At 48.4% G+C, this 4,917-nt stretch overlaps 1 long non-coding RNA gene across 1 annotated transcript; it reads right to left on the bottom strand.

Annotated features, from left to right (window-relative positions):
• Positions 1–19: 19 nt before the first annotated feature.
• Positions 20–2,929, bottom strand: LOC122193252. The gene is made up of 3 exons (XR_006182854.1): positions 2,731–2,929; positions 2,114–2,177; positions 20–1,276 (listed from the first exon to the last, which is right to left on the bottom strand). It is a non-coding gene; the product is annotated as an uncharacterized LOC122193252 (long non-coding RNA).
• Positions 2,930–4,917: the final 1,988 nt, after the last annotated feature.

The following is a 4,917-nucleotide window of genomic DNA, read 5'->3' as shown; positions in this document are numbered from 1 at the left end:
CACGTGGATGCTGCCATTCACCAGTCTATTATTGACTGGTTCTCACTGCTATATGAACAGCAGCATACAGTCTCTGCCTGAGGGCAGGGTTACCGTCATGGTGGCCAGCTTTGATACCTCTGGCCCATTCACCATGTCACCTTCTGCTCCTGAATCCCATAGTCCATAAACCATGTAGGCACACTCTTTGGCCTCTGCCGAAGTGCTGCAGCACATCCATCAGTTCTGTTGGTGCACGGCCTCGCCGTCATGTGTGAATGCGTTTGGGCAGGGGGCCATTGGGCAGGGGGCACCCCGCCGGTCTGCCTTGTACTTTGTCCTCTGGGTTATAATGGGACGGGGTTCCAAGGAATCTGTCATAAGTGGAGCCTCTAAATCTGACCTGGAAGTTTTGTTTTCCTGTTCAGCCAGGTCCATTCCTGCAGAGCTGTGGTTATTATCTACTGAAATACTGCAGACCTGGCCTATCGGGGAACGTCAAGCTGGTCTTTCGCCTGCGAATACATTAAGTTCCTGTTCCAGTTTCTCAATATGGTCTTTTAATAGTTGATTTTCACTTTCTAAGGTGTCAGCTCTTATCTCAGCTTGATTTAAAGCATTTAACTGGAGGCAGCTAACTGCCTTTCTTTAGTACTTAGAATGTCTCTGTAATCCTTGAAAGCATTTCATCATGCAGAATGGGGAAATGTTCCCCATAGTGTGCAGGGGACCCCATTTCTCAACTATGGTGCTAATTAGTAATAAGGAGAACCCAGGAACCCTGGGATCTGCCCGGGATCATTTTATCCAAGGGGTTATGTTCTCCCCCCGACCCATTTATGGAAATTCCATAGAAAGGACATGATGTAAATTTTAGTATATTTGGCCTGCCTGGCTCACCAAGTGTACAATCAATGAATGTACAGATGTTATAATTATGAAATATAGCAGAGAGTTTAGCTAAGCAGCTGTTAGACCAAAAGAGAATAGATGGGATGCTTACCCGTATCCTGGGCTCGTTAGAAACTCCAGAGGAGGGATCTGCAGAGGAGACCCTTCCCCACTGGCAGTCAGCTCTTATTGGGTCTGGGGGAGGTGCAGCCAGGCTCCCCCTCTTCCAGCAGCACAGCGAATCGCCTTCACTGCGCTCCCTGGCTGAGGCATTGCTACCTCAGGTGCTCCATCGAGGTTCAGGCCGTGGTTCAGCAGTTCCCACACAAAGGTGAATTTCAAGGAGCCGGTTCTGCTTGCTCAGTAGCTCACAGATTTCTGGAGGCTGAGTGAACTGGAGCTGGATCTGGATGGAACGAATGAGAATGAATGTCACCTGCAAAGACAGGGAATTGCCCGAGAAGAGGACAAGGGCCTGATCGGGGAGGACCTCTCACGTGACGCACGGACATCCCCGGTGCCGGGTGTCAAATTTGTCTGCCACCAGCTGCCAAAGATTCAGCTTTTGGCTGCTGAACAAATGTGAATCACAGATGGTGACACCATGTTTTCACATTGACTTCAGTAATTATGGGCATTCGTCAAATTGAACAAAATAGCTCATAACTAATAAAAAGGAGGAGGAAGGAAAGGTGAGATTCATAAGGTTTGTGCCGAGTCTTCTTCTGCGTTCCATGAGTGGCAGCCTTCAAGAGTGACACATGGTTAATATGCCAGCAATTCAGTGAGAACTCATCAGCTTCAAAATTCTTGGTTTTCACACTGAAAAAACTCATCACTTCAAAATTATTGGTTTTCACACTGAAGTCTTAGCTCTGCTATCCCTGACATCAATTTAAACTCTCAAAAAAAAAAAAAAACCAAAAAAACCAGCAGGAATGGTCTGTTGAAATTCAGTAGAGCAAAGGCCATTTGCAGCCCTGGATCACAGCAAGTGCCTGAGCCCCTGGATTTCTCCCTGAGCATTCTGCAGTCATTGCTGCACAGGGCTCTGCTGCGATTAAAGGAAGAAGGAAAGCAGTGTTGCCCAACCATAGCATGGCTGGATGAGGTTGAATGGAAACTCATAAAAGCCAACAGGGCCTTTGTAAATGCTGAGCTCTGCCAGCAGGGTGCTGCTCTCAGACACTCAGGTATTCTTACCTGAGCTTTGTCATACCAGCAGTGAAGTGCATGCACCCACCTGCCACAGCTTCGCAAGAAGGCACAACTTCCTGCTGAATTATCTGACAGGCCGGTATGTCACACTAACAGGGAGAGAAGAAGAAAAAACAACTGAGAGATGGAGAAAAAAGGCCCTCACTAAACTAAGGACCTTGGGGCTCTCTCTAGGACAGCTGGTGTCTCAGCACAGTTCACAGTTACTTCAAATGCACACAGCACCTACAAAAGCACCGTGCTCCAACAAGGAAGGAAAGCAAATCCACGATGCTCTGCAGGGCTCCCAGCTCGCAGTAGGTGACGCCTGCTCCGTGCACAGAGCATGCACAGAAACTGCACCTCATCTCTTCCCCATCTATCTCCCCACCACTTCTACAGGCATTTAGGGGCATTGTGGAAAGGCTTGTGGAGAAGACTGGATGCACAGGAGATTTCTCACTTCTCTGGTGCAAGAGCACTGCTTGTCTAGATGAACAATCTTTTTCAAACAAGCACCAACCAACCATTGCCACAACTGAAATGGCATTTCCCTGCAAAAACAACAAACCAACCAACCAACGAGCAGCCTGTCCAAAGACCCCTCCTCACACACTTGCCAAGAAGGCCACAACCATTATTCCATTTGCCAGGCTTACTCACAGAACTGCAGGCTTCTCCTCACTGGGCATCATGTGGACACAAACAGGCTGCTGGTGCAGGGAAGGCAATTTCACCTGAGCATCTCCACCACAGACGCTCCCTCCGCTCTGCTTTCCTGCAAAGATACAAGAGAAAAGCCTCAGCTCCTCCGAGCAACAACTGGAAATAACTCCAGAAAATTCCCCACCCAAAAGCAGTTCCTGGAGAGGTACAAAGCAGTCCTTCGAGGTTCACATGTGCTTACGCTGCGCCCTTTGCAGAAACACGCTGCCTTTGTGCTCCTGGCTCCTCAGGGCTCTTTTTCATCTCCTCCTGGGCACAGAACAATAGCTTTTCTTGTACAAGTCTATGACCTATGTACATTCCTCCACCCCAAAATAAAGTCTGACATAGAGTTGTAGTGCAGAGATTGGATGCAAAGCAAAGCCAAGAAACATACTCTGAAATGTGAAAGAATGCTTCTATCAAGGAACAAGATCATGCAAAGAAAGGAGCAGGAAAGACAACCAACCAACAAATAGGAAACAAAGACAATGAAAGCAAAGCAAAAAGGCTCGCTGCAGGAAAACCAAAAAGGCAAAACAAAACAAAGAAGGAAAACAAAGCAAAGCAAAACAAAGTCGAGACGTACAAGAGGAAAGCTGATGAATTCAATACACGATCATGGCAAAGCAAAGAATCCAAGCAAAGGAAAGTGATAAAAACGCTCACCAATGCATAGCAATGGAAAGAAAGAACGAAAATTTAAAAGCAATGCAGGGCCAAGATACTAATGCAAAACCAAAGAGCAAACCAAAGCCAAGCAAAACCAGGAAAAATAAATGAGCAAGTACTAAAAAGCCAAGGAAAGCAAAGCTAAATCACTTGAAATCCTCGCAAACAGAAGGGAATGTGCTTAGGAAAGGAAAAAGGAATTCAAAGAACAGAAACAGAAGGGAAAAGAAAATCAACAAAACTGGAAAAAAAACCAATGCATTGCAATGCAGAAGGAGCAGGAAATCAAGACAGAAACAACAGAAAAACAACAAGGAAAACACAGTAAACCAACATCAACCTATGTAGCAGCAGCAGGAACATGAAACAGCAAAGGATCACAAGAATCATAGAACGGCCACAGTTGGAAGGGACCTCAAGGATGACAAATCTCCAACCCCCTGCCACACGCAGGGCCACCAACCTCCACATTTCATAGCAGCTCAGGCTGCCCAGGGCCCCATCCAACCTGGCCTTGAACACCTCCAGGGATGGACGGGGCATCCACAGCCTCTCTGGGCAGCTGTTCCAGCACTTCTCCTCCTCCCCACTCCCAGCGCTGCTCTTCACGCCATCCCACCCACACCTCAACTCCTCATGCCTCATCGGCAGGCTGACGTGCAGGCCATGGCTGCCGCATGCAGCTGGGCTTCCTGGGGCAAACGGCAACCCTCAGTACAGCCTAAGGCTTAAAAAGCCATCAGGAAAGAGAGGCAAGTCAAGGGGCTGAGTGCAGGGACGCCTTTCTTCCTCCTGGGCTGCTTCCCCTCCTTTGTGCTTTTTCTAGCGGTCCTTGGAGAGCAAAGGGATGCTCACAGCCTGATGCCAGCAGTTAGAGATGGGCTGAAAGGCCACCCGTTGGGAAGACCAACAAGAAAACAGGGGAAAACCAGCATAATTTCAGTAGAGAGCTGACTGGTTCATCACCCCACAATTGCCAGCCCAAGCAAGAGACTTTTTGATCAGCTACGGAAAGAGGCAGCACCATTTTTAAAAGGTTGGTTTTGCTTTTATTCAATACAAAAGGATTTCGGTTGCATTTATCAGCACAGCCCAAAACAAAACCCCAGTGTCCAGGATTTCTGCTTAGCAATGAGTCATTCAGCCTCCAGTCAGACACAAGGAGAAGCCTGACCCTGGGCTACATCACCTCCTCTCTCTCCAGGCCCGGCTAGCCATATTTCAATCTCACACTAGACCGGCTCCGGCCCTGAAGAGACACATGCTGAAGGAACGCAGCATCACCACCTCTTGCCATAGCTGAAGTCCTGCCTCTGGCAAGTCCTCTTTGCTTGGAACACAGCAACCCGGGGTCTCTGCAGCACCCGGGCCGCAACGGGGCTGCAGCACTGCTGGGCTTGGGGCTCGAGTTCCGTTCGGCACATCGGCATAACCCCAGGAACAAGAGGCTGAACCCCTTTAGCAAAAGCCTGA

This window comes from Lagopus leucura, unplaced genomic scaffold, assembly GCF_019238085.1.
Source record: "Lagopus leucura isolate 7727_CA_CO unplaced genomic scaffold, USGS_WTPT01 34086-0_obj-0_obj, whole genome shotgun sequence".
Classification (NCBI taxonomy): Eukaryota; Metazoa; Chordata; class Aves; order Galliformes; family Phasianidae; genus Lagopus; species Lagopus leucura.
This window is presented reverse-complemented; position numbering and strand designations above follow the sequence as displayed.